This window comes from Ochotona curzoniae, unplaced genomic scaffold (assembly GCF_017591425.1).
Source record: "Ochotona curzoniae isolate NIBS_2020 unplaced genomic scaffold, NIBS_Ocur_1.0 contig_2404, whole genome shotgun sequence".
NCBI classification, from domain to species: Eukaryota; Metazoa; Chordata; class Mammalia; order Lagomorpha; family Ochotonidae; genus Ochotona; species Ochotona curzoniae.
In genome coordinates, this window is record NW_024465451.1 from 5,673,322 (window position 1) to 5,692,099 (window position 18,778).

General features: G+C 41.7%; 1 protein-coding gene across 1 annotated transcript in view; it reads right to left on the reverse strand.

Moving 5' to 3' along the window:
• The window catches only part of KIAA0319L (KIAA0319 like), a 109,021-nt gene that overhangs the window by 54,181 nt on the left and 36,062 nt on the right, over nt 1–18,778 (reverse strand). The window lies entirely within an intron of this gene.

The following is an 18,778-nucleotide window of genomic DNA, read 5'->3' on the forward strand; positions in this document are numbered from 1 at the left end:
CTGCTGGCTTTGGCCTGGCCAAACACACCTGTTGCAGCCACTTGGAGAGTGAACCAGCAAAAGGAAGCTCTCTCTCTGTGATTCTATCACTGTGTCTTGCAAATAAATTTTTTTAATCTTTATTTATTCTCATTAAACATAAGATTTTCAGAGAGAAGGAGAGACAGAAAGATCTTCTGTCCACTGGTTCACTCCCCAAGTGGCTCCAATGGCCAGAGCTGAGCTGATCTGAGCCAGAAGTCAGGAGCTTCTTCTGGGTCTCCCATGCAGGTGCAGGGTCCCAAAGCTTTGGGCCATCCTCGACTGCTTTCCCGGGCCACAGGCAGGGAGCTGGAAGGGAAGCGGGGCTGCTGGGATAGAACCGGCACCCATATGGGATCCTGGGCATGCAAGGCGAGAACCTTAACCACTTGCGCCACCGCGCCGGGCCCATAAAACAACAATTTTTTAAAAAATTTGAAAAGACGTGTGGGGAACTGTTCTATAATACCCAAACTCTAGAAGCAATCCAATATCTGTAACGTGAATTTCTAGCAACATGGATTACGTTTTTTTTTTAATACAATGGCATGCTATTTAGCAATTAAACGGAAATCATGGCATGCCAAAATATGAATAAAAAATACACGAAATGAAAGAAGCAAATGCAGACTACAGGTTATATGATTTAATTTATAAATGGAAAGTCCAGCAAATGGGAATCTATGGAGACAGCATGGTCAATGGATACCTAGAGTTGGGTGGGAATATAAACAAGACCCAGGAATTTGAGGGCAAACAAGGGAAGTTCTGAGGGTGACAGAATAGTTACCAAACTGGATTGTGATGGCAACTCTTTACATTTACTAACATCACATAACTGTATGCACAAAAGGAAAGGAAAGAGTTGTATGGTATGTAAATTAGACCTCAATAAAGTAATTAAAAGAAATGCATAATGTATGATTCCATTTATTTAAAAGCCACAAAAAAACCTAACATGACTAAAAGCAGATCAGCTGTTGGGGACAAGGCAGAAGTGAGGTAGCTGCATTCCAAATATGCAGGCGAATGGGAGGTTGGTGCATATGCTCTTTTCCATGGTGGTGGTTTTATGGTTATGTGTGAGTATATACGAATATACACACACACATTCCTATGTATAAATGAGTACACACACACATCAAAAACAGCCCAACCTTACACTTTAAACATCTGTAGTTTATGATAAGACAATTATGCTTCAAATTAGCTGATACAGTGTCCGTAGACAAGCAAGTGTTCCCTCTAGCTGGAATGGGAAGTGTAAGTAAGGAAAGAACCAGCCACATACCTCCAAGGATGTTTTTAATGCTTGTACAATGCCCATTTTCCCCTTACTAGATTGCATGCACTACATCTCACTGTTGTGTAAAATGCTTTTTATAATGTAGGAGCTACTGCTTTAGAATAGATTCCTAAAAGTGGGAGACAAATATGAATATTTTAAAGTTAGGAACACAGGTTATTTTTTAAGCAAGTTTATTATTTATTTATTTATGCACTTATTTTTTAAGGAAATATCAAACAAATTATTCTACTTCGGAAATTATGAAGTAATACTAAAAAAATTGTAGGGGATGATATTTCCCTGAGCAATTTTTTTTTTTGATACGACAGAAATCATAAAAACCAACCCATTTTTGAATAAACTGTATGTCACAAAATCATGTCCCAGCTGAATACACCTGTGTCTTCCTCAAAGAAGCCTTATCCAGAATTGTGAAAAGTTTAATTTCTCATTCTCTTTCTCCATCTCACTTCTCTTCCTTTTTCTCCCTTCTTCCTTGTCTCCACTCTGGGACTACCCTCTGCAAATCAAGAGAGCTAAAAACCAGTGAATAATGTCATAATTCAAAATTCCAGAAGCAAAGTCCTATATTATTTTCCCCTCTGGCAGGGTAGGAGCTGGCAGCACAGCTATAGGATTCTCATGCTTAACTATGGTCTCATGCCATCATGGTCCTAAAGTAGACCTCCTTGGTGAAACACACGATATCTTCATGCCCACTTAATATTAAGAAATTGCTTAGAAAATCTCAGGTTTCAACCTACTTTGAGACAGGAGTGTATGACAACAAAAGCCACTGAGGTCCTGATAAAACACATCTCCTTGCCGCAGAAAAGCAGTAAAACACATCCCCACCTGCTTCGTAGCAAATGAACCTGGGACTGGAGGACCAGGCAGGTTTCTTTGTAGTAGTTAATTACTAAGTCACAAATCCTCAAAGTCTCCTTACAGAAACTAAAACTGAGAAAGTGGAAAGGATGGCAGCTTGTGGCGTTAATTAAGATATGGCTAGTTTTGAGCTTCCCATGGCTTAAGCTTTGTCTGTTAGAAAGACCTATTAATGGATTTATACCAAAAACCTTCCATCTCTTGTTTCCTACCATGCTCTAAAAATGCCTACCTTGAAAACCCAGGACCAGGAGTTAGTTCAGCACTTAAGGTACCCGCATTCCACATTGAGTATCTGGGTTGAATCCCCAGTTCTGGCTCCTTACTCTAGCTTCAAGCCAGTGCAGACCCTGGAGGCAGCAGTGAAGGCCCAAGTAACTGGTTCCTGCAACCCTTAGGGGAGACATGGATTTAGCTTCCAGCTGTTCTCTAGCCCCAGCCCAGCTCTGGCCACCACAGTCAGGAAAGCAAATCAGAAGATGGGAGGTCCCCATGTGTCTCAGTCTCTATGACACTCAAATAAATTTATATTTTTAAAAGATTTACTTATTTGAAAGGCAGAGAGAGTATTCATAGGCTAGTTCACTCTCCAAACACAGGTATCAGCTGGGCCAGCCCAGAGCCAGCAGCCAGGAACTCTATCTGGGTTTCCAAAAGGGTAGAAATGACCCACGTACTTGAGCCATCACCAGTGGCCATCCCAAGAAGCTGGATCAAAAGCAGAGCAGCCAGGACTTGAACCAGGTACTCTGATAAGGCATGTGGTGTCCCAAGTCACTGACCCACATCCACTGCTCAAATTAAATTTTTAAAAAATTTTAAAGAAAAAAATTCCTAACCTTTGGGGTGATATTAGGAGGAGGGGTCCCTGGAGATGCTCTCATAAAACAGACTGAGGGCACTTGTTTGCCTCATCTCCTGAGGACACAGCTAAAATGTACCATCTACGAGAAACAAGCCCCTTTAGCAGATGCCATGCCTGCAGCCCCCGCTTTTCAAATTGGACTTCTCAGTTTCCAAAACTGTAAGAAATCAATTTTTGCTGTTTACAAACCACCCAGCTTATGACACTTTGTTATAGTAGCCACAACGCACTAAAATAATAAGTTAATTTACAAAGCAGTCAATAAATATAATTTCAAACTCACTGTACATAGCAAAAACCATATAATAAGGAAGCAGAACTCTTTGGCAAATAGAGGGAAAAGCAGGCAGTTGTGGGAGACAAAATGGGAAGGTGTTATTCAGGAAGAGGTATTTCTGAAAAAGGAAGACTGTAAACTGCAGGGACTTCTGACCACATACAATAAGGAAACAGGCTTCCCAGTTCTGCTGGGGCAGCAAACCAGGCTGCGGTAGGGGGTACTGCTTAGTAAGAAACCACTGGAAGGGTCTGAGTCACTGAGGAGTGAGATACCCATGCAAATTACCCAAGCTAGGAGGCTAGAAAGGGGCCTAGAGCTAAAAGAATGTTAGGGAAGGTTTTTCACCTGAAGTTACCTGAAGGTAACTGAGAAGAAGCTGGGGGAAAACTGCGCCCTAAGGGATTCCAAACTTGTCAGGAAATAATAGGCAGAAGAATAAATCAACCCTTGGCAAAAATTTCACAAGCAAAAATTTCACAAGCCTAAGGGACTTAAAGGAAAATTTAAAAACAAAAACCAAAAGAAAGCAAGTAAAGAATCCCAAAAAATAAACCACAGAAAACACAAACAAGAGGGAATGAGAACTGCTTGGGGTTCTGTCCTTGCTTATGTAAGGCTCTGCAGGGTAGTGCCCACATCCTGGCCTCCATCTCCTGGTAAGAGCCAGCTTGGACTTCACATGGAATAAGCTCAGGAGCCTCCGTGGAGACAAAAGGCAACAGATGGGCATCCAGGAGCTTCACTCATTTACCCCCTCAACCCCACACTGTGTTAAGTGGCCCACTTGGGATGCCAGTAATTCATATTAGAGTGCCTGGAACAGGGTCCCACCTCCATTTTCCAATCCTTATTCCTCCTAATGTTCCTGGAGGCAACAGACGATGGCTCAGTCCTTGAGTCCCCGTCACCCACATGGGGAGGGTTTCTAGCTCCTGGCTTTAGACTAGCCCAGCACTGGCTGTTGTGGGCATTTGCAGAGTGAAGGCAGTAGGAAATGGATCTGTCTCTTTTTCTCTTTCCCTTTGTTGTTCTTGGAAACATTTCTTTCTAATTAACAAATATACTTGAAAAAGAACAATATAGGTTGTGACTATTGCCCAGAAATGAGGAGATGCTGAGCGGCAGGAACACCTCAGGCTTCCCAAAGTCAAATCTCACCTGCAGGGGTAGCTAAGTGGCTCTTCCTTTCCTGGGCTCAAGGTACACACTCCTTCGTCCTTCACAAAGCAGGACTGGCAGCCTTCATTGTCAAAGGCTGAACTTCTCGCATGGTATGTGCCCCAGCACTCTGTCAGCAAGGCCCCACACCCCTTCAGCCAATGATGCAGAAAGGTCTCAGTACTAAATCAGTAGGACAAGCTTCTCTTAAAGCTGGGAAAAGTGAATAAACAGATGGCATTCCTTTCTACTTCTGGAGTTGCAAAAGATCCACAATACAGGTTTGTGGTACATGTGTTTGTGGGGGGGAGGGGCGGGAAGGAAAATATTATAGAGTATTTCAAAATATTTGTGGGGAAAACAGAACCAAAGTCTATTTAGGTTAAAAAAAATTAAAATCCATGCAGTTGTTTTCATAATATACATTTTTATAAACTTTTGGAAGAACCCTCATATGCAAGGAATTCTAAACTTCTGCACCAAAATAAAGTTATCTTTTCATTCTATTTCTCATGAACTTTCTGAAGTACCTTCATATGTCTCCAAAAAATGAGAGATGCATAGTGACAAGCCAACGCCACTGCAGCTCTGCAGGCACTTTCAAGCAAGAGCAATTTATGCTACCATTTCTCCCCACTCCAGATGCAGAGTTGCTTGACCTACCTTACAGAAAACAGTACAAACTAGAAACCAGTGCCGCTAGCCAACCATCCCTAATTAGGAGATCCGCAGTGCATACATTTCTGTTCCTCTCCCTGGTGCAGTAAGAAGTTGGAACTCCCAAGTTGCCTTCCAACAGAAATGCTTACCCTGTTAACTAGTCTGAATTCTCAAAGTGATCTTCCAGGGCTATCCATAACCTTCAGGATAAGAATGAAGCCCCTACGTACAGCATGTAAGGTCAGATATAACTGGCACAGATGTGAAGACTTGACCTTGTCCCATTTATTTCTTGTGACTCTCAGTTCGCAAGATATGATGCCAAAATGTGTCATGTCTCTGTGCAGTACTACCTGCAATGAGACTCCACTTCCATTCCTGTGGCTCACAGTTCAAGATCAGTACTCCTCCCCCAGGTCCATCCACTCCCAACCATGAGACCACAAAGCCTTTAAAATTCTGCTGAATGACAGTTATCTCTTGCCACTGCCCATGGCTGAGAAACACAAAGTACAGGAACTACGCAGCCACCATCTCAAGACACCCCTTTGGGCACACACAGGATTCTGAAAAGCCAAAGTCTGAGTTGCTACCATCTTCTAGGAGGCTATCAGTTTTAAATATATCATATTGCTAATTTTACTGGCCCATTTCTAATTTCACTGGACATAATTGCTGAGTTATTTTCTTTGCTCCCGCCTAATTCCTGGTACAAATTACTACTCTCCTACCTTCCTGTAAAAGCCTCCTCTCCTCTGCCATCCTGCTGTACTGTATTTCAGCTCTCATCGTAGTTGTCATCTCCCAACTTACCCACTCACTCCTCCTACTTTGCTTTTGACATCTGGCTAGCAAAATTTCTCTTTATCCCAAGTCCCACTCAGAGAGTAAAAGGGGTAAGGGGAAAGACCCTGGCAAGGTTCAGGCTGCCAGGTTCAAGATTTGCCCATTATATACTGGCCATGTTTCCTTGGCCATGTTCCTTAACCTTTCTTTCTTTCTTTCTTTGAGTGCCTTTATTTGTAAAACAGGGACAGTTACAGTTCTTTCTAGGATCTGTGGGATAGTTCATGTATGGAAAGAGCTCAGAATGGTACACAGTAAACGTAAGCCAAACGATGCCATCATCACTATTGAAGTCCCTCAACATGTACAGAGGCAGCAAAGTGAACATTTGCTAAACTTGTCGGATTTTTCCTATTCCTGACCTACACAAACTTCTTCTCCACTCTATCCAGCAATCCTTTTCCACAGCTGCATTGTAGATCCTAACATCACAGGAACATCTCCAGGATCAACACCGTGCTATAGCTTATGTACACTGAGTGGCACTGGTTGCTCCACTTTTAATCCAGCTCCCTGCTAAAGCACCTGGGAAAGCACCAGAAGATTGCCCAAGTGCCTGGACCCCTGCCACTCATGTGGGAGACCCAAGATGGAGTTCTACGTTTCTGACTCTGGTCTAGCTCAGACAAGTGAGTCAGCAAATAAAGAATCTTGGGCCCGGCATGGTGGCGCAGTGGTTAAGGTCCTCGCCTTGCACGCCCGGGATCCCATATGGGCACTGGTTCTAATCCCAGCAGCCCCGCTTCCCTTCCAGCTCCCTGCCTGTGGCCCGGGAAAGCAGTCAAGGACAGCCCAAAGCTTTGGGAACCTGCACCCACGTGGGAGACCCGGAAGAGGCTCCTGGCTTCAGATCGGCATAGCATCGGCCGTTGCGCTCACTTGGGGAGTGAATCATCGGACGGGAGATCTTCCTCTCTGTCTCTCCTCTCTGTATATCTGCCTTTCCAATAAAAATAAAAATAAATCTTTAAAAAAAAAAAGAATCTCTGTGTATCTTCCTTCTCTTGTAACCCAGCTTTTCAAATAAATAAATCTTTAAAAACAAAAACAAAAAAACTCTACCTCCAAAATTTTAAATTCAAATATTCCAGGCTTTGACATGAGCTTCCTGTCCTTCAAGACTCACATTACCTGTTCTCCCTACATCTAACTTCCCATCACAGAAATATAGACATACTAAACCCCTTTGTCCTACTTTTCTATAAGCCCCCTCTCATATTAGCAACTTTTTCTCTGTAAGACAGTTATTGTGTATTTTATTTATGTGAAAGGCAAAAAGAGAGAGAGTGCACACTTCAGCCTCTGGTTCACCCTACAAGAACTGGGCTTGGCTGAAGTAGGGAGCTGGTAACTCAACCCAGGTCTCCCATACTGGTGGCACAAGCCCAATAACCAAACCACCACCAGCACCTCCCAGAGTCTACATTAGCTAAAAGCTGGAGTCAGAGCTGGTGACCAAACCCAGACACTTTTGATATGGGATCTGACTGTCTTAACCACTAGGTTAAATGTTTGTCCTTGCCTCTTTTCTTATACACTTTCATCTACTCTTTTCAATGACCACCTCAATTTCCATGCCCCAGTTTCCTTCTACATGAACCATCTAGCAAAGCTCTTATTTTTGGCTGAGTCAACTTACCTGCCATTTCTTTTAATATTTATTTGTTGAGAGGAATCAAATGGCGGCAAAGGGTGCAGACATGTTTGAGATGACCAAAAATTATTAGGGAAAAGAACAGAGAGCATATTACAGAAAAAGTTAGGGGTCAGGAAGTCAACAGGGAGGTGCCTGAAGAATTCCTGGACACAGAGAAGAAGCAACATCAGTGGAGCAGTGTTACAGGGAATAGAAAATCCAGCAGCCACCCATGAGCTGTGATCTGGACTCCAACGACAACTAGGGACCCAGAGGAGACCACAGATCAGCCCTTGCAGCAACCAGGTGTGAGACTGGGTTCACACAGGGAGGTCAGGAGGTGAAGACAGGCTGGGACTGGCCAATCCTGCTGAATACTTTGGCCCAGCAACAAACAGAAAGGGAGCTGCGGACTCCGCAGGGCAGACTGGTAGTGGGTCGGGGCCAACAGCACAGGGATCAATCGCCGGAGTAGGCACATTTCTAGCTAGTCACACCTGGCTGATCTCATGGGGAGGACAGCACCAGCTTCATGTCCTGCAGGATCTGTGTGGTCCCCATCAGAAAGCTAACAGCCCCAGCTGTCTGGGAATGCTCCACCAAGTGCTTATCTTATGAGTTTACACAAGATCAGTGCTGCTGATAAAACAGTTATGGGGACAGTTGGCATCTTTCTAACCCAGGACACAGATTGAACATAAAAACTTACTTGTAGATCTGTAGGTAATACATCTTAGAAAACTGCACTAAGGAGAAAAATACACCAAACAGGATTGCAATGTCAAAAGTTAAAAGAAGAAACAGAGGCACAATGAACATTACCGAACACTCCCCGGTAGAGGAACAAAAGCCTGTAACATCTCAGAGTTAACCAAGGAAGACACTGAAAAATGGTGGACACAGAATTCAGAAAATACACTGTAAAGTTTCTGATCAAGAGCGAGAAGCACATACCACAAGAATTCAAAGAATTTAAAGAATTTGTTACACAGGAAATGAAAATGAAAGCTGACATTTTGGAAGTTAAGAATACAGTGGAGGGCCCAGCGCTGTGGCGCAAGTGGTTAAAGGTCCTCGCCTTGCACGCCCGGGATCCCATATGGGCGCCGGTTCTAATCCCAGCAGCCCCGCTTCCCTTCCAGCTCCCTGCCTGTGGCCCGGGAAAGCAGTCGAGGATGGCCCAAAGCCTTGGGACCCTGCACCCACGTGGGAGACCCGGAAGAGGCTCCTGGCTTCGGATCGGCATAGCATCGGCCGTTGCGCTCACTTGGGGAGTGAATCATTGGACGGAAGATCTTCCTCTCTGTCTCTCCTCTCTGTATATCTGCCTTTCCAATGAAAAAATAATAAAAAATAAATCTTTAAAAAAAAAGAAAAAAAAAGAATATAGTGGAGCAAATTAAAAGTACAGTGGAGGATATAAAAAATAGAATGGATGAAGCAGAAGAAATATCAGAATTGGAAGATATTTCCTATCACCAGGGGGAAATAAACAAAAAGCTGGAAGCAGAGCTAGGCCAAGCTAAAAAAAATATATATCCAGGAATTAAAAGATACAATTAAAAGGCCCAACATGAGAATTATGGGAGTTCCAGAAAGTGCAGAAAGAGAAACTGGGATTCAAGGTACATTCAATGAAATAATACACAAAAACTTCCCTAATCTAGAGAAAGAATTGGGGATATCTAGGAGGGACACACGACTCCCAACAGGGTTGACAGAAAGTGACCTTCACCAAAGGACATGATAATCAAGCTCTCCTCAATTGAACACAACGAAAAAAATCCTTAAATGTGCACGTGACAAAAATCAAGTGACTTACAGAGGAACCACAATCAAACTCACAGCTAACCTCTCAGAGGAAACACTATAGACCAGAAGAGAATGGAGTGACATACTCCAGACTCAAATAGCGAAAAATTTTCAGTCCAGAATAACGTATCCTGCAAAGTTCTCCTTTGTCTTTGAAAATGAAATTAAATTCTTCCACAATAAGGAAAAACCCCACGAATTTGTGTCCTCCAAACCAGCCCCACAGCTAAAACTCAAGGATGTTCTAGTGAAAGAGGAAAGGAATAGCAGCTACCAAAACAAAAAGCAAACGTGGAGAACATCCCACTAAAAGGCCAACAGAAGACTCAACCAAAGAACACCACATTACTAAGATGATAGAATCAAGGAATAGATAAAAACAAAACAAAACATTTATCTGCTGTTTCCAGGAGGCACATCTCACTAACAAAGATAAGAGGAAATTGAAAGTAAAAGGATGGAAAAAGATATTCCAAGCAAATGGAAAGCAAAAACCTGCAGGGGTAGTCATTCTTATATCAGATGATATAGACACTGACGTGAAAAACATTAAAAGAGTTGAAGAAGGATACCATATAATGATCAAGAAATCCATTCAGCAAGAAGAGATCAGCTCAATAAATATAAATACACCAAATGCCAAGGCAGCTAGCTACGTGACACAAACATTAATAGACTTAAAGGGAGAAATAGACTCCAATACAATCATAGGGGGTGACCTTAATACCTCCTTTAACATCAATGGACAGATTAAAAAAAAAAAAGATCAGCAAAGAAACAACAGAACTCACCCAAACTCTAGAGCAAATGGATTTAGTTGATATCTATTAAACCTTTCATCCTATAGATACAGAATACACTTTTTTTTCATCAGTGTATGGAACCTTCTCCAGAATTGACCATGTCATAAGCCACAAAACAAGCCTCAGCAAACTTGAAAAACTCGACATTATACCATGCATATTCTCAGACCATCAAGGATGAAGTTAGAGACCAAGAAGTCAAAACACCCAAGAATACTTGCAAACACATGGAGATTTAATAATGTGTTACTAAATGAACAATGGATCAGAGAAGAAATCAAAGGGGAAATTAAAATTTGCTTAAAACAAATGAAGACATCAACAAAACATGTCAAAACTTATGGGACACAATCAAGCCAGTGCTAAGAGGAAAGATCATTTTAATCAGTGCTTACATTAAGAAATTAGAAAGGCATCAAGTAAATCAATTAACCTTACAGTTAAAAGAACTAGAACAGCAACAGCAAAGCAATCCCAAGATTAGTAGGAAAAAAGAAATTATCAAAATAAGGGAGGAAATAAACCAAATAGAGACCAAGAGAACTATACATAAGATAAATCAATCAAAGAGCTGGTTCTTTGAAAAAATCAACAAAATAGACTCCCCACTAGCCCAACTTACCAAAAAAAGGAGGGAGAAAATACACATCAAGTGCATCAGAGACAAGAAAGGAGATATAATAACAGATACCTTGGAAATACAAAGAATCATCAGGAACTATTACAAGCAACTATATGTGAACAAATCAGAAGACCTAGAAGAGATGGATAGATTTTTGGACATATACAATGTACCAAAATTGAATCAAGAAGCAATTAGCAATCTAAATAGACCAATAACATGCATGGATATTGAATCCGTAATTAAAGCCCTCCCAAAGATCCTCAATAAAATACTAGCCAACAGGATCCAACAATACATCAGGCAGATCATTCACCCAGGCCAGGTGGGATTCATCCTAGGCATGTAAGGATGGTTCAACATTGACAAATCAATAAACGTGATACATCACATCAACAAATTGAAAAATAAAAACCATATGATCCTCTCAATAGATGCAGAAAAGGCATTTGATAAAATCCAACACCACTTCATGCTGAAAACCCTAAGCAAGATAGGTATAGAAGGAACATTCTACAACACAATCAAAGCAATCTACGAAAAATCCAATGCCAGCATCATACTAAATGGAAAAAGACTGGAAGCCTTCCCACTAAAATCTGGAATTAGATAGGGATGTCCACTGTTACCACTACTCTTCAATATAGTATTGGAAGTCCTTGCCAGAGCTATTAGGAAAGAAAAAAGAATTAAAGGAATCCAAATGGAAAAGAGGAAATGAAATTATCTCTATTTGCAGACGACATGATTCTCTACACAGGAGAACCAAAAGACTCAGTCAAGAGACTACTGGAACTCGTAAGAGACTTCGTTAGGGTAGCAGCATACAAAATTAATGAACACAAGTCAATGGCACTAGTGTACACAAATAATTCAATGGAAGAGAAAGAAATTTTAAGTACAGTCCCCTTTAAAATAGAAGAGAGGAATCTTAAAATAACTAGGAATTAAGCTAACTAAATATGTGGAAGACCTCTATGATGAAAACTCCAAAACATTTAAAAAGGAAATAGAAGAAGACCTTGAAAAATGGAGAAACTTACCATGTTCCTGGATTGGCAGGATCAACATCATCAAAATGACCATATTACCAAAAGCAATATACAGATTTAATGCAATCAAAATCCCAACAACATTCTTTTTCAGAAATAGAAAAGATGATACAAAAGTTCATCTGGAATCACAAAAGACCATGAATAGCTAAAGCTATCTTGAAAAACAGAAATCAAGCTGGGGGAATCACAATTCCAGACCTCACTGCATACTGCAGAGCAGAGGTTATCAAAACAGTCTGGTACTGGTACAGAAACAGAGAAGAACATCAGTGGAACAGAATAGAAACACCAGAACGCAGCCCACACATGTATAGTCAACTAATCTTTGACAAGAAAACTGAAAACAATCCAGGCAAAAAAGTTGCTCTCTTCAACAAACGCTGTTGGGACAACTGGATAGCAGCTAGCAGAATTAAGAAGCAAGACTCACACGTGTCACATTATATGAAAATCAACTCCAAATGGATCAAGGACCTAAATCCACACACAGAAACCAACAAACTATTAAAGGAAAACATAGTAAGCACACTCCAAGATATAGGAACAGGGAAAAACTTCTTAGAAAAGACACCAAAATCAAAGGAAATCAAAGCCAAAATGAACAAATGGGACTACATCAAACTAAGAAGCTTCTGTACAGTAAAGGAAACAATTAACAAAGTGAAGAAGCAACCAACAAAATGGGATTTACACAAAGACCTTCAGAAACTCAGGGACAGCAAAGACAAACAAACAAACAAAAACAGCCCTGTAACAAAATGGGAAAAGGAAATGAACAGACATTTTTCAAAAGAACAGATTCAAATGGCTAACAGACATATGAGAAGCTGCTCAGGCTCCCTAGCCATAAGAGATACAAATGAAAACCACGTTGAGGTACCACCTAACTCCAGTGAGACTGGCCTACATTCAGAACTCAATTAACAACACCTGCTGGCGTGGATGTGGGGAGAAAGGCACCCTCCTTCACTGCTGGTGGGAATTTAGGCTAATACAAGCACTGTGAAAATCAATATGGCGAGTTCTTGGAGAATTGCAAATAAATCTACCATATGACCCGGCTATCCCGCTGCTAGGAATATACCCAATAGAAATGAAATCTGCATATGAGAAGGGGATATGCAATCCTATATTTGCAGCAGCACAATCCACAATAGCAAAAATATGGAAACAACCCAGATGTGCATCCAAAGAAGAGTGGTTAAAGAAACTGTGGTACATCTACTTCATGGAATACTATTTAGCTATTAAGAAGAATGAAATTACACTATTTACAACTAGGTGGTCCAAACTAGAGACCATTATGCTCAGTGAAATGAGTCAATCACAAAAGAACAAATACCACATGTTCTCTCTTATATAAGGAAATCAACATGGAAAGTGTAACTTCAATAATCTGATCCATAATGTTTTTGTTTTGTTTTGTTTTGTTTTGACTGTACCCCGTGTGTTTTGTTTTCTATTTCAGTTTTATTTATTCCAAATACCCTCTTTTCTCTTGTCAAATTCACTGCTGGCTCACGGATTATATGGTGGTATCATTTTTCCCAAAAGACTTTTATACATTTTTGATAAAACAACTGAATTATTGATATTCTGGAACATTACTAATCCGTGGGAAAGGTTATGCTCTTGTCCCTAGAATTTCCTGATCAATCCTCAAAACTGTGGGTTTCCCTATGGCTCATCTGACCTCAGAAGTGCAGCAACTCCCTTGAATACAACGCTGCCCCTGGAGAAGATGGAACCCCCAGTGGAACTGCCTCTAAGAACTGAAAAACTAAATTTGTGTAATATTCCTCTTGTTCCACTACAGATCAGGAGTGCAGAGAAATTCTCCACCTTCTTAGAATGTTTGAGGAAGACTTTAAGTGTAACTTATTACTTATTGATAACAAATTCTTAATGGCCTAGACATTAGAAAAGCCATAGAAATTTGTGGTGGGATCCAAGAACAACCCTGACACCCTCTTACAAGGAGGTTGTGTGTACAGAGCAGGAGGGGATCTCAGGGTGGAACAGGAGGATAAGAGGAGGTCTGTATCCTAGTCCCAGACACGCCCAGAGGCCTTCCAAGTGCTTTCGCCACAGAAGCAATGGATACTTCATCGAGGATTGTCAGGATGGACACCGAGAACCATATCCCAACTGTCTAGGAGATCACAGAGAATATAAATGCCCTCGGAGGCTGAGAGCTCTGAGGTCAGTCATTTCCTATTAGATTTCCCACACAGGATGGTAGCAGCCCCAAACCCTCTCATAGGGTCTGGTGACATCGGAACTACAACCAGGAGCCCATGATGGTACTCAGACATAAAAGGGTTGTAAATTTCCTTCTGGACTCAGGAGAGGAGCTTTCTCTGGTCCTTTTCTAGTTCCAGCCTTAGCTCCCAGGCCTCTTTTACACCGATCATCAGTATTGCTTGTGAGCCCCAAAATTAGTTCAGATAGACAGAGACTAGTAAAGGTCAGCTAGTTGGTAATCACACAGTTTGTACCTTACTGATCAGGCTTCCCATTTGGCTTTTCAGATAGACAGAGACAGACACTGATATAGAAATTGTGGAACAGCCGGGGAAAAGGCCAACTAGCCTATGATCACTCAGCCCGTACTTACTGGTCAGGCTCCCTATTTGCTTCTCCTGGACTTTACTAGGTAGCATGTGGAGTTAAATTCTTCCTCACTCACTGGGTTGTTGGGGATTTCCCTGTTCACCTGCCTTAAACTTTTCTATTCTTCAGTTGTTAAAATGCACAGTTCTGTAAAACCATGCTTAATCACTATATACTGCAAAGTTTAAATTGTGGCTTAATTCTCTCCCCAAAAAACTTTATCAATTTATGACTGTTAATACTAAACAAGATATAACTGCATAGAAACTTTGATGTTAAGTTTGTACTCAGCTGTTATATATGATGAATGTTAATGTTGATCCTTCTACTGTTCCTGTGCTACTCTAATTTAGGTTAAACTCAAAAACATGTTAGCTTGGGAGAAAAAAAAGGGCTTATAGCAGCCGGTTGTGTATATACTAAAATTGAGATGCCAAGGAAGTAGTTACAGGATGTGGTTAAGAACTTGCATTTACTAACATATTGGTCTCTCAATACCATGTTAATTAACTTCATGATGTTATTAATTTCAATGTTTCTTCCTATTGTTGAAGTTGTGTAGTGATATCTCATTGGAGGAGATCATATTCTGCCAGCTCTACTTTCAGACCGAGGATGGTCTCCCAATGAAACTGTTGAATTTATCTGGACAATAAGATGCTGGACTCTCTGCATGGTCCATATCCGCAAAAAAAAAGAAAAAAATTGTTAGCTTTGTTTGAAAGGCATTATGATAGGGAGAGCAGTCATGCTCTTTCATTGCTAGTTCACTCCCCAAATGCCTACAACAGCTGGTGTGGCCAGGCTGAAGCCAAGAGCCAATAACTACATCCGGGTCTTCCATGTGGGTGGCAGAAATCCAATACCTCGGCCATCATCTGCTGCCTTTCTCTGAAGACTTTCTCCAAAGTATTTCAAAATGAATGTAGGTATCCCAAGCCGCAGATTAACCACAGCACTACAACATGCACCCCTAACAGCCATTTCTTGACAGCTGCTAAGGGGAGACTCACAAAACAGGATCAGTGCCACTGTTCTCAATGCATGGCCTCCATATTCAAGGCCATCCAGCCATCTTCATACTCTTCATGTAGCTTGCCATCTCTCACCCTCAAAATGGCTTTCATATCTTAATCACTCTGTCCCTGCCAATTACCGACCTATCCCCATCCTACCTGCTTCTGCTTCTACTCTATGTAAGTGACTTTTTAAAAAAAAGATTTATTTTTATTACTTTTTTATTGGAAAGGCAGATATACAGAGAGGAGAGACAGAGAGTAAGATCTCCCATCCAATGATTTACTCCCCAAGTGAGCACGACGGCCAATGCTATGCTGATCCGAAGCCAGGAGCCTCTTCCGGGTCTCCCATGCGGGTGCAGAGTCCCAAAGCTTAGGGCCGTCCTTGACTGCTTTCCCGGGCCACAGGCAGGGAGCTGGATGGGAAGTGGAGCTGCCGGGATTAGAACCAGTGCCCATATGGGATCCCGGGCATGCAAAGGCGAGGACCTTAACCACTACGCCATCGTGCTGGGCTTTTTACAGTTCAGAAGAAATAAGAATGAGATTAGAACAGCCAGAATGTTGTTTCATGGAACCTATAAACCTATCTTAGCTGCCTCCCTCCCAAACCCCCTCCCTGTCACAATGCAGAAACTCTAAAGTCGAGGGCCACTCATCTTTTTTCAACAAGGCTCAAAGTGATTCTGATGCATGCACGAATGATCATTTGTTGTTTATCCCTTCTCTGTGCCTTTAATCACTTTCCTTATTGCAATGCTTTTCTTGCCTGAAAAGCCTCCTACTTCATCAGGCTATGTACATTCTTGCCCTTTTGTAGCCTGTTTCCAGCCTGTTTACCTTACAGAAAAAGATTTGATTACAATAGTGTGTCTTTATGTCAGATCTTGCTCTCCAGGGTTTCAGAGAGCAACAATCTACAGTCAACCCTGGACTGAAAATATTAAATGGAAAACTCAAGAAGTAAAAAATTTCTAAGTTTTAATGTTCTATTTATTTTTATTGGAAAGACAGATTTGCAGAGAGAAGGAGAGATAGAGAGGAAAATCCTCCATCCACTGGTTCACTCCCCAAGAGGCTGCCAATGGCCGGAGCTGAGCCAATCTGAAGCCAGGAGCCAAGAGCTTCCTCCAGGACTTCCAAGTGGGTGCAGAGTTCCAAGGCTTTGGGCCATCTTCTGCTGCCCTCCCAGGCCACTAGCAGGCAGCGGTGGGAAGTGGAGCAGCTGGGACACAGACTGGTGGTTATATGGGATCCTGGTGTATACAACATGAGGATTTAGTCACCAAACCACTGCACCAGGTCCCATATTCCTAAGTTTTAAATTCCATGTATTCTGAGTAGCATGATGTAATCGTGTACCATCCCACTTCATCCCACTCAGGATGTAAACCATCCATTTGTCCAGTATACCCACACTGTATGTGCTACCCACCCATTAGTTACTTAATAGTTGGCTAGACTATCAGCTCAACTTACAGTGTATGTATTATACATACAAGGTTCTTCTAATCCAGTTTCAGCGTCCACTGAGGCCCATGGTCTATGTCCCCCATTGATAAAGAGGATACAACTGTGTGTCATTCTTGCCTAAATCTCTTTAACAACTTCCCATAGATCTTAAGACAAAGGCTAGGGACTGACAAAGTGGCATACAGGCTAATCCTCCGCCTGTAGCACCGGCATCCCATATGGTTGTGGATTCGAGTCCTGGCTGCTCCACTTCCAATCCAGCTGTCTGCTAACAGCCTGGAAAAGCAGCAGAAGATAGCCTAAGGCCTTGGATCCTGCACCCACAAAGACCTGGAAGAAGTTCCTGACTCCTAGCTTTGAACCAACCTAGCATCTGCCATTGCAACCATTTGAGGAGTCAATCAGCGGATGGAAGATCTCTGTCTTTCCTTCTCTGTAACTTTTTCAAGTAAAATAAATAAGCCCTTTAAAAAGACAGAGGCCAGTATCTTAAGAAAGCCTTGAAGCTCTCACACCTCTCAAACCTCTTCCTTGATCACTGCCCAACATCAGACTCTTTTGATTTCTTGATCTTGCCGTGTGCTCTTAGGTACTTAACACACTTGGAAATTAGTTTCACTGCCTTAAATATTCTTCCCCTAATGCTTACTACAGATCTCAAAACTTACTTTCTTCAGAGTAACCTAACCTTACACCTTCATCTCTATTTAAAGTTCTTATTAGGTAATGTAACTGCACTCTGTACTTATCCTCTCACAACCTACATCAAGCTTATAATTTTTTAATTATTACAAATTGAGTTCTATTTTCCTTGCCAGAGAAGAAGCTCTATTAGGTCAGATATTCAGCTTCCGAACTATAATATTCACAGTGCCTGGCTTAGTAGGTACCTTGACCAAAATAAAGGTACAACATATACTTACTGACCCACTGAGTCTTTGCATACACTGTGCCTCTGTGTTTAAAAACAAAAAAACAAAACACACACAAAAACACTACCTTTAACCCCCTAGTCAAATTCTACACATCAAGAAATGTAACCTAGTGACTACAGTCCTGCCCTTGAATGCTCAGGGATCCCATATGAGTGCCGGTTGTAACAGCGTCAGCCTCACTTCCCATCTAGACCCCTGCTTCCATCTGATGATTCACTCCCCAAGTGGCCACAACAGCCAGAGCTGAGCTGATCCAAAACCAGGAGTCAGAAGCTTCTTTCAGGTCTCCCATGTGGGTGCAGGATTCCAAGTCTTTGGGCTGTCCTCGACTGCTTTCCCAGGCCACAAGCAGGGAGCTGGATGGGAAGCAAGGCCGCCAGGATCAGAACTGGCACACATATGGGTGCATGCAAGGTGAGGACTTTAGCTGCTAGGCTATCGCAACAGGCCCCAAAATAAATAATCTTTAAAAGAAATTACCTGATATTGACAGGTTTCCATACATGTTTGTAAGAACAGTACACCTATGATTGCCCTCTAATACTGTACTAATATTTTTTTGGCAAATATTAAATCTAGGTTCTAATTCTAGCTATGTGATTCAACAGTTAACTTGTTTAATCTATTTGGGACTCAGTTGCCTTACTTGTTACATGAAGCTAGTAATACCTAACTTGGAAATCCTACTGTGAAAATTAAACAAAAATGACAAAGTAGACTAAGATTAGAATACACAGGGCCTGGCAAACAGTAGCCTCCCCACTCTGGCTTCAATTCAGAGACAAACAGGACAAAACAAATACA